The following is a 12,215-nucleotide window of genomic DNA, read 5'->3' on the forward strand; positions in this document are numbered from 1 at the left end:
AATCACATAATATTAAAAACTTATGATCTTGTGAAGCCACATAACTAGCTGTCCAGGGTCACATGCAGCCTGTGGCCCCTGGATTGGACACATCTGGTCTACAGAATTCAAAACCATACAAATGAATTGTGCTGAGCTCCTTAAATCAAATTGATTATGTTACTTGCTAGACATTTTGTGTACCTTTTCAGGATGGATGGAGGCTTACCTCTGACATTGGAACAATTGTAATTGTTGTAATTGTATTGTAATGAAAGAATATTGACAGATTTTATTCCAAGTTACAGGTGAAGAAGTCTCTTCACTACAGCAGTGCAGCAAATAATCTGCACAGCAACGGAGATTAAACTTCAATTTCTCATGTCTTACTTTATTCAGCATACATGGAACAATAGAACCAGATTATTAAAAACCACTTGGTCGTGGCAGTGGCTGATATAGGCCTCTCCTAGCCAAAAGCCCTTCCCTTTGTTCTTATAGCAATTTGAATGGCTTCCAATTGCAAGCATGGTCTCTCTCTGTTTGAGATTATTATTGACTAGAAAATCCCTGGATCTCTAAACTGGTTGGTGACATCCTGTGATCTAATCTTTGAATGAAGAACTAACAGAATGAGTAATTAATTGTAACTGTAATCAAACATGAGGACTTATAACCTATCCCTCTTCCAAAACATTCCATCATGGCCTCCAGTATTAAACTTGTCAATAATAAACGTATGCTTCAATGTAACTGTTTCTTAAGATCTGATTTAAAATACTCCTAAAACAAAAATATTGTCCTTCATTTGCCTGCATGAATGACCGTCATCTCATTTTATCTTGTTTGACAATACTACCAGTTACTTTAAAGAGAAACTAGTTCATATATTTTTGATTTATTTTATTCTGAGTACTCTCCAAAGGTAGCAAAATAAGATGATTTTTAAAAACCACAGTTGAAGGGAGAAAAGGATATTTAGGAACCATTTTAAAGTACCCAGTTTGCAAAAATGTGAATAGGAACAGATTGCATAGCAGGGTAGATTTATACAATTCTAATCAAAATACTTTCAAATGCGGAAGGTGTCAAAAGTGCCAATTTTAAAATCTTTTAAATCTCCAAAGCCAAATGTAGATTATGGCAGTACCCAGAAATTACTAGTACTGTACTTCAAATGGCAGATCACAAAATAAGCAGTTAGCATACAAATTAGAAATTACTTTACCGAATTAAAGGACATTCATGGACTTTATGATGATTTCCATTTAATTGCTTGCAACACGGCAGTTGTAATCAACATTTTGAGAGTGGTTTTCTGGACTGCATTCATACAAAATGATAAACCAAAGTCAACAGTATATTTTAGTGTATTGTGTGAACTCAGCTACTTGAATTTGTAATTATGGATTTAGAGCATAATCTATCAGCAACAAGTTGTGATTTATTCAATAAGTTTAATTGGCTTAGGATGTGTGGTCCTTGTCTGCAATTGTCAAAGAACCTATTACGTAATCACTCAGAAATCATGAAAACATGCTGTTGACATTGTCATTTTATAGTTATGTGACCACAATTTTTGCCATTTCTCTAAATCAATACTATAACCAAAATTTTCCCCCATGCTATAATTGATTCTTTAACTTGTTCTTCTTCCAATTTTACTTCAAGTAAATATCCATATAGCTTTTTAATTACATGGTCATCAGAACCCATTAATATTTGTCTAAACCAGTCAAAACACTATAAATACCATCTTGTTTGAAATTTTCTCGATATCTGGAAAGTATTTGCATGTATGAGAACCAATCCATCTTAATTCCCTGGTCTTCTAAATCTTGCTTCAATTTAAGTTCACCCTTTTCATCCAATAATTCACTATATCTAACAATTTGTTCCCCTCTAAATACCACTGGATAAGAAAAAGCTTCAATTGTAGATACCCAGACTGGAATCTTCAAATAATGGTATTTTTTAATCCTCTCCCACGTCAAAAACAGAGCTTCATGTATCTGATGTCTTCTAAAATACCCCTGAATTTTAGTTCCTTTATACCATAAGAAAGCGTGCCATCCCATCGACAAATCATGTCCCTCCAAATTTAATAATCGGGTGTTTTTCAATGTTACCCAAAGATAGCTGCAAATTTCCCCATTTCACCAAATCTTGTCCTATCTGTTGCTTAAGCTTATTGTAATTATTTTCTTTAAGAGAACTAAAAGAACCTTATTTGTTACCTGCATCTTTGAAATCTCCCTCAGTTCTTCTTTTTGTTTTTTAAATATATTTTTAGTCATTATCTTCGTCCTTTCTTTATTAATTTTCAAACCAGCAACCTCCCCAAATTCACCTATTTTTTCTGTCAATTTATTTATTGATGTTAATGGTTCTTCAATAATAAAGACCAGGTCATCAGCAAAAGCTTGTAATTTATATTCTTCCTTTCTAATTTTCATTCCTTTTATTTCTTTTTCTTCTCTGACATTTCTATTCAACACTTCCAAAGTCAATATAAATAGCAATGGGGATAGAGGACATCCTTGTCTAGTACCTTTTTCTATTTCAATAGCATCAGTCAATTCTCCATTAATCATTACCTTTGCCAAAGAGAATTTGTATAAGATGTTTTACAGGTGGCATTTACTCCCGACGAGGATAGACAGAATGTTTAAGAATAAATCGGAGAAATGTTGGAAGTGTCATCAAACTCCAGGATCTTATTACCATATGTGGTGGACATGCGTGGAAGCAAGGAGATTTTGGACTAAGATACATACGTGGTTAGAAAAAAATGACAAAAAGACATGTTGACTTTAAACCAGAGATATTTTTATTAGGGATCTTACCAGAGACATTTAATAAAGAATTACAATATTTAATTGTGACCATTTTAACAGCGGCCAGAATTGTATTTGCCAAAAACTGGAAAGGAGAGAAGATAATTACTGATGAAGAAATTATTAAGAAAATGTTGGATTGTGCTGAAATGAGTAGATTGACATTTGAAATAAGAGAACAGGAAGATAAACAATATTATTTGATATGGGAGATATTTTATCAATGGTTTGGCAAAAAAGTATGGAGATGAGATAGCATATATGAAATGAAACTTTGATGAAATGTTTAAATATTTAACTTCTGTTCAAGTAAAGAATAATTGTTATATGATGAGATTTGGAAAATTGTAAGCACGAAATGATTTTAACCGATTGAGATGCTGTCTATAATTGTTTGTAAGGATGATATTTTTAAGTTGTTTCTTATTTTAATTTAAAATAAAACTTTTTTTTTTAAAAAAAGAAAGAATGAAAACAAAGGACTAATGCATTTCCAATGTTCTTGGAAGCCACAGGATAATCTTTTTATGTAACTGCAATAGATCGCAAGTTTTGTTAAAAAAATCAATGTTTCCTTGCTAAACCATAACTCGATGTTACTCCTTTATTGGCTATAGTTATATAGTGCAGCATTTAAGACCAACTTCAAATACAACTTTAAAACTATGTTTAAAAATGTATGTTTCAGAAAATGCAATATCTGCCACTAGTTACAGCAAACAGAGTTTAATCTCCCCCACCTCCACTCCCCCATATATGGACTTAACAAATATAATTTCTTTGGCACTGCAATTGAATTTCCAAGACAAATAGCTGCTTCAGAAAGAAAAGAGTAACTTTCTCCAGAATGCAAAAGAAAAACACCCCTATTCTGCTTCCTCCAATAATTATCAGCCCACCTAAGGCCTGCTATTTGCATTTTTTAAAAACGTGTATGTTTTATGCATGGTATAAATTACATTCAAATTATTTTTATGTAATGATTGGAAGGTTGTTCTTAAATGATACAACAGAACACAATGGGGTACAAGCAATATTTGAATATTTATCTTATTGAAAAAGAGCATTTGTTATATTTGGAATCTAATAGGAACACGTGTAACAAAAGATCACATTTGATTTTTTTCTCCCCACATACGAACTCGTATCTTAGATACTTGCAACAACAACAATATAAATTGCCATATTTCAAACAGGCTGCTAGAGAAAGTAATCTTGCTCCCATTTTTAAGCCACTTTATCATAATTTACAGGCTTTCAGTTTAGACATTAATGTGAAGTTCTATACTAAGATGTTTATATTCCATTTAATTCAGTAGAATGTAGTCACTGATATATGATTTCAGATTAAATCCTCTTCTTTAAGAGTGCATAAGCAGCCCAGCAATAAAGATCATTAGCCTACCTGAAAAATAAGGCATCCTTCCATAGCCTATATTCATTTTCTGTAGCTTCTCTAGCAAGGCTAATGATAACTAATGCTTTCAGTGAACAGCATGTTTGTGTCATGCCAAAATGCCTAAAATGTCTATCAGTAACCTTTGTTCTGGTGCCAAAGTCATAGCACCATCTTACTATGCCATCAATCCAGAAAGAAAACCCTTAATCTCAGATGTAAAAACAAAACAGAATGGAAGTGAAATGGAGGAGGGAAAAAGGAAACAGATCCTGACATTTTCCTAAGTATAGGTGCTCAAATAACTGGTCCACATACAACCCATGGTATGTTTCTTCACAATTTATCAAATAAGCATCTACTTATTCAGATAGCACACTCTTCAAAGCCATAGATCATGGTTTATAAGCCACAAGAACTGATTTTGCATGTTAAATCAAACCATAACTGCATTATGACTGCAATATACGAATCAAACACCATTTTTCATCTTCTTGGAGTAGACCTGGTTGAATTCCAGGATAAATTTTCACTGAAGAGAGATACAAAATTATTTAAAAGTCTATCCTGATGGAATTCAGGAAGCTTTTCCTAGAAATCACATTCAAGGCTAGAAAGACAAAAAGAAGGGTTTGTTAGTTGGATTAATGATCCTTGGTTACTTCCCTGGGATCACGGTCTGGTGGCCCAAGTCTTTGGTTTAACTCTTCCAATTTTTTAATGCTCTTTGGTGACTAATAATCCCAGCAGGTACTATTGCTGCCAGCTACATCCCTTCTCAACATGCACATAAAAAGGCATGTACTGTAATGGTTTGATGTTGAATAAGCACCCTGGTATTCAGGGTTCACGTCTCTCATGACCACAGAGTATTCTTGGATGGCTTTGAGCCAGTCAATTTTACCTCAAGTTATTTGACAGAATTGTTAGAGGGATAAAATTAGGAGACACTTGGACTTCCAATGAAAGATTAAGAAAGGTGACGGATCAATAATTTCCATCTTCAAAAGAGTTTGCCATGGTTGGGAATCTGTAACTGCTTGGAGATTAAAAATAAACCAAGCAAGATTAATTAATGACAGTATGATTATGACATTTCAGTACAAGTCAGTGACTAAATGTCACATGCTCTGAATGCCCAAACTCTCAGATTTGGTTTCTGGCACTTCCAAACAGGTTTGGGAAAAAGCTTTTGTCTGAAAATCTTCAAAGTTGCTGCTGTTCAGTAAATAGGCAGATGGACCAAAGATCTGAGATTCTTTCCTTCGCTTAACACTGATAACCAAAGCCTATTGCAGAACACTTTTCTCAGGCAAATGAATTTGGAGTTGTTGTTGTTGTTTGCAAGACTGATAATGGAAATGCACACAGGTTTCACTATGGTGGGATGCAACTGCTGCAAAAAATTAAGTATACCATGCTGCAAAATATCCCACAAATGCCTGGTTAGATTTTTAAAAAAAGTTATAGTCCTTTAAAATAGAAAGAATAGCCTGAAATATGAAAGCAGGAGGGCAAATGAGCTAAATGCAAAGCAGGTTACTTCATTTCTTCCAACTTCAGAGAGAGAGAGAAATTCAGGCACCGCATAAGAGCAGCAATCTTTTTTCCCCCACCCAGAATGGAAAAGTGAATTGCTTTTCTCTTTGATTCTGGCTGGGAGGCTAAAACTGGGGGCAGGAAAGGCTTAGGGGGGCGGATGGAGCTTTTTAAAAAAAAAAAAAAAAAAATTCCTGTGTGGGATGAAAATGCTTCACAATCCTGTCCCTTCATCCCACATGACCCAGTTGTTTAATGTCAAATATTTTCTTAATAACGTGATTGTTAAGTCCCTTCCTACACACTGCCCACCACTGCTTTGCTCTTGGCTTGATGCACCTGCGGTCCTTAGCACACTGGGCCAATTCACTCACAGTGCAGGGGGCATCCTAGAAAGACGGTGCAGATGCAAAATATTGGGAATAGCCTGTGATCTGTCAGATTGGTAAGATACAACATACACATCTCTCTCCTGCTCAATATGTCATTCTGCATGAACCCCGATTTCTTCATCTCATCAGAAGACACCCAAGGGAAGAATGTCAGGTCCTTATATATGAAAACCTTGGAGAGCAGTGTGGTGGCCTAGAAGTGAAAACGCTCGCCTCTCACTCCAACGGTTGAGAGTTCAATTCTAGGTAGCAATAGATATTTCTCTATCAGGGCGCAAAGAGAAAATACCTGCTGCAAACTCCGCGTAGGTGTCAGGAAGGGCATCTGGACGGTAAATGCTTAGCTCCATTCAGTCGACCTGACCCCACCCCAAATAAAGGTATTAAAAGGTCATAAAAGAAAATATATATATAAAAACCTTAGCAACTCCCTGCCTCAAATAATGTAATTTCCCCTTGGGGGAATTTGCAAAGGGTGAGCCTTCCAGGAATGGGTAGATGATTGGCAAAAACAAGAAACCTGTCCTCCCAATACAAAGACAAGCTTTACAAGCATTTTTATATCACTAAAAAGGGGGAGTCAAGGGTTAATTCCCCACCTGCTACAACTCAAATCAGGATTGTTTTCCTATTTGCATTTCAAAGGACATGGTCACTAAATATGAAAGAAAACTTCTGGATGAGCAACTAGCAACATCTAGGAGCTAATGTAGCTTTAATAGGATTTTCAGGTAGCTATTAAAATTGCTAAAAAGCTAGGCAGTTTTTGCTACGGAGAACAAGGACTGTAAGCATCTTCAGGTACTACCAGAACAGTGAGTCAATGAAACTGGAAGAGCATTTTTTAAAAAATTATGCCAGCCATCAAGTGGTTGTCGATGACTCTTACTGGCCACATAGATTTCTCTATGACAACCTGTTCCTAACCTGTTATCTCAGGTTTTTCAATGGGACACTCATTTCTGCTGTAACTCAGCCCATCTACCTTACTGTTGATGGTCCTCTTCTGTTTCCTTCCACTCTTGCCAGTATTAAATTTAAAACCTTCTCCAAGGAGAGAGGTCTTTGTGTAAAATTGGTTTGAACCTGGTCATTCATGTCTCAGATTTAAGCATTCTGGGTTGATTTGTCTCCTTATCCATCAAGGAGTTATTGACTGTATTAAAATTAGGCTAACAGTCTGTATTTGTTTTGCTAGATTTTAATGGACTTCAGAATTAATGGACTTCAGAGAAGCAATGAGATTGTAGTTTTAGTGCCTTAATTATGGGGGATTCTATTTTATAGCATTTGATATCCTATTCTCAGAAACATATACAGTGCTGGGTTTAAATTTAGTCTGCTACTGGTTTGCTCGTGCACGCATACGCGCACGTGTGCGCAACACTTCTGCACATGCACAAAAGCGTCCGGGTGGATGGGTGGAGCCTCCCACCGCCACCACTACTGGGTCACACGACCCGGGGCGAACCGGTAGCAACCCACCACTGATATACAGGCAGTCCTCAACTTACAACCACAATTGAGCCCAACATTTCTGTTCTTAAATGAAACATTTGTTAAGTGAGTTTTGCCCCATTTTAATACTTTTCTTCCCACAGTTGTTAAGTGAATCACTGCAATTGATAAGTTAGTAACCCAGTTATTAAATTATCCCCATTGACTTTGCTTGTGGAGTCACAAAAGGTGACACCTTGGGACACAGCAACTGTCATAAATATCAACCCCTTGCTAAGTGTGTAAATTTTGATCATGTGATCATGAGGATGTTGCAATGGTTGTAACTGTGAAACATGGTCGTAAGTCACATTTTTCAGTGCCCTTTTAATTTGGAACAGTCACTAAATGAACTGTTGTTAAGTCGAGGACTACCTGTATTCCATATTCCCTTTTTAGGGGTGGGGAATTTGTGGTGGGTGGGGGTATGTTTGGGGATTGTTATGTGTGTTGGACCTGGTCTTTGGGTGTTAAGTGAATTTCGTTGTATTGGTATACTGTGTATACATGTACAATGACAATAAAGTTATTATTATCATTCCTTTCTGTACTCGGCTTCTACATTCTTAACTATAAAACTAAGGCCACGTATAAAATGCAAAAAAAAAAAAAAAAAAAGAGAGGGGGAGTAAATTATCTATTCCATTATGTGTCTTGGTAACAGCCAATTAATCTGTATTATGCCATCTCCTACAAAATAAATAAGCAACTACCCCCAAAACACCCCACGGCCAACCTGGACTCTTTATCTACCAAGCACTGCCTCTCTATACAACCAAGAAAAGAATTCCAGAATCCATCACAGTGCTGTTGTAAACAAATAGGTGAACAGCACAGAACATGCCCGCTCACAGCCTCTGGCTGTTCTTAAAAAGTTCAGTCCCTAATGATGAAACTTCAGGGAGAAGATAGGCAGATTTTCTCATCATGGAGTCTTTGAGATGTATTTGACCGACTGCAATCATTCCTAGCCATTATGGCTCGGCCACACCTTTGGGATACTGTACATTTCAGAGTTGTACAGGTAGTCCTCGACTTACAACAGTTCATTTAGTAGCGGTTCAAAGTTACAATGGCACTGAAAAAGCGACTTAATGGCCATTTTTCACTTACTACCATTGTACCGTATCCGCATGTCATATGATCAAAATTTGGATGCTTGGCAACTGACTCATATTTATGACGGTTGCAATGTCCCAGGGTCATGTGTTCCCCTTTGGCGACCTTCTCACAAGCAAAGTCAATCGGGAAGCCAGATTCACTTAAACAACCTTGTTACTAACTTAACAACTGTAGCAATTCACTTAACAACGATGGCATGGAAGGTCATAAAATGGAGCAAAAATCATTTAACAACTGTTTCACTTAGCAATAAAAATGTTGGGTTCAACTGTGGTCGTAAATTGAGGACTACCCGTAGAATACATTTGGAGGATGCCAGGTTGGGAAAAGCGAAGAGTCCATTCTTCAGCAGCACCCGACTGAAAAATCCTAGACTGGGGAAGCACAAGGCTGTCAAAGCTCAGGCAAAAGGGCTAGGATAGGATAGGGGAATAGGATAGGTTAGGATAACAACAGGAATGAATAGAATAGAATAGAATAGAATAGAATAGAATAGAATAGAATAGAATAGAATAGAATAGAATAGAATAGAATAGTAACAGTAACAGAGTTGGAAGGACCTTGGAGGTCATCTAGTCCAACCCCCTACTCACGCAGGAGACCTGTACTAGGGATTCGAACTGCCGAGAATAGAATAGAATAGAATCTGGAAGGGAGCTTGGAGGACTTCTAGTCCAGCCCCCTGCTCAAGCTTAAGCTTTAAACGCATTTCAGCTTCTTGGCTTTAATTCTTCCCCGAGCAAGGGCTATTTCTCGAGGGCGGACGGGGACGGAAAGAACAGGGGAGGGGAGGGGAAGGGGGGAAAATCCATTCTATTTTGTGCCCAATAATTGTTATACTCCTCTCCCTCCTCTCCCCTTTTTTCCTTATTAGCGCCTGGAGGGACAGCAAGAGGCCGAGCGTGGGCGCGCGCGCTTTCCAAGCAAAGCCCGCGAGCAGAGCGCGTCGCGCGCCACTGGCCGCGTGGGCGGCAGGATGTGCGTCAGTCCCGCGCGGGGGAGGCCAACACGTGGAGGCAAGACCGACCACAGGAGCGGGGGGGGGGGCGGATTGGGAGGGAGGGGTGTGGGTTGACAAACCCGCGCTTTTTTGCTTCTAGGTTGGCTTTCCCGGTTTATTTTACTTTATTTCACTCGTTTATTTATTTTGAAAGGTAGATTTGCTCGCCTTTATAAACAAGGGAAGTTGCCCCCTGGAGTCGAGAATGATGATGATCTTTGCAATGTTTCTGCAGCACCACCACATCCCCGGCGCTTCTCTGAAGGAAGAATTTTGACTCGGGTCACGCTTCCTTTCCCCCTATTTTCAAATCTTTGTCTCAGAAAACTGAAAGAAGGACCCTGATCGGCTGGATGAGAAACTATACTGTACAGTAGTTTGTAATTTTATCTTGGAGAATAGTCATATTCTATAAAAATTCACTTGCTTGGTGTGTTAACATACTGGATCTCAGATGAATTGATGTATAAGCCTTCCCCTTACCAACATTCCTAGCATGGCAGCTTGTTTTTGAAGAAATAGCACTGCTGGAAATGGGATTTCACTGCTGCCAATGCTTCTTTGTTGTGTGTCCATTTACAAAGTAAAATGCCATGGAATAGGTAAAGAAAGTAATCTGGCAACCTGGGTTTTTACCCCAAGGTGATCTCTCAAGCTCCAATCACTAGTGTATATGTATGCATCAACTCTTCTATATGCATGATAAATGGTAATATAATTGTATTGATTTAGGCTGAAATCCCAGGTCTCATGGTTTTTAAATCACAATTTATGGTTTAGCATATTGCACAAACCCATTGGCTTAATAAACTATGATTAAACAACCCATGGTTTGTATGACATGTATACTCATTCACTCCAGTCTTATGCAGGTTTACTCACTCTTGCTTTCAGTGCAACTTGATTTATTTATCAAACTACAACTGTGTTCCGATAGGTCATTGTTTTAGAGATATTTCCTTATCTAAACAAAAACAAAATGATTACGGGTGGGCAAAAAATCAGTGAGTGGGAGAAACTTCCAATTTACTGTCGGTTTCTCTATTGAGTTTCCTTATGGGAAGTTGATGGAGTATTGGAATTTTTTCTTCTTTCACTCCCTCTTCTTTCTTTTTTCTTTCTCCCAATCCCCCTCCTTCTACTCTTCCCTCCTTTTCTTCCTGTTCCCTCTCTCCCTCCTCGTTTCTTCCTTCCCTTTCTCCCTCCTCCTTCCTGTCACATTGAGTATAAACTTGATGCTGGCTTCCCCATTGATTTAATAAAACAATAGATAACATGTGGGTCAGGGAGGTGCATGTTGCTTGCTGAGGGTCAGAAAGGGTGTATGAGAGATTGCAGGAGTCAGCAAGGGTGCTTGGTATAGCACAGGTTGGGCACGAGTGGCTAATACTATTGAATTTATGCTTCCTTTTGGCTTCCCCACCGACTTATGTGGGAAGCTGTCAGGGAGCATTGGAAATAATCACACGATTCTAGGTGACTGCAGCAGTACCAAAACATGAAGCCATGAATTGCAAAATTTCAATTCGGTGGGAGTCAGATCCCAGATTTTGGGTGTATTTTGAAAATTAGCCCATTTGAAGTATGTTGATTCAAAAAATGTGATGCACCATTTTGCCCAATTGAAGGTTACAAATAAACACAACAATTTCATTAGTATATAGATTTTTTAATTCCAGCCATGCACCTAAAGGGCTGTAAAGGAGGGCCTGAAATCTTGCCCTACAACCAACATTTTCCCTTTGTAACTGGTTCCTAATATGTCCCTGTTGCATGTTGAGTTTTGGAGAAAAGATGGGATGTAAGCACAATTTAAGGGACTCCAGACTCAAAAGCCCGGAGCCTGAGGTTGGCCATGGAGGGCTTCAGGGCTTGGCATTTCCCACCACACACATACCTTTCAGAAAATGCAGTCACAAGCCCTGTGAGAGGCCACTTAGTGGAATTCTATGTTAATGCTCAGGCATCTCTGAATAGAAATATTTTCTCAGCAGCTAAAGTTGGCCAAAGGTCCCCACCTCCACAGAGCAAGCTCTCTGCCCACATCTTCCTTTGCATGCAGAGAATGGCTCTGTTGCTGACGAGCCAAGAGACCTGCAACAGATTGGACACTGCTATCAGAAGGAGCATTAGTGTGTATGCGTAGGTGGGGGGAGGCACAGCGTGTGGGTGGCAGAGAAAGGAATGGAACTTCCGTAACTGCAAACCCCACAGCGATGTTTCCTGTATCACAAAGAGGATCCAAAAATAAACTCCTAAACTAATCCCAGCTACAAAGGAATGTGGAAATTTAGGATTGTAAGGAGTTGAGGGTTCTTCAGCATTAGATGGATGTACAATGAAAAACCACGATTGGGTTTTTGAGAGTATGGAGTGAGAAGGGATGTGCACATTTTTGTTAATTTATAAAAGCATTTCTATACTGGTTTTCAAGATACAACTGAGATGAACCA

This window comes from Pantherophis guttatus, chromosome 2 (assembly GCF_059756535.1).
Source record: "Pantherophis guttatus breed Tessera chromosome 2, ASM5975653v1, whole genome shotgun sequence".
NCBI lineage: Eukaryota > Metazoa > Chordata > Lepidosauria > Squamata > Colubridae > Pantherophis > Pantherophis guttatus.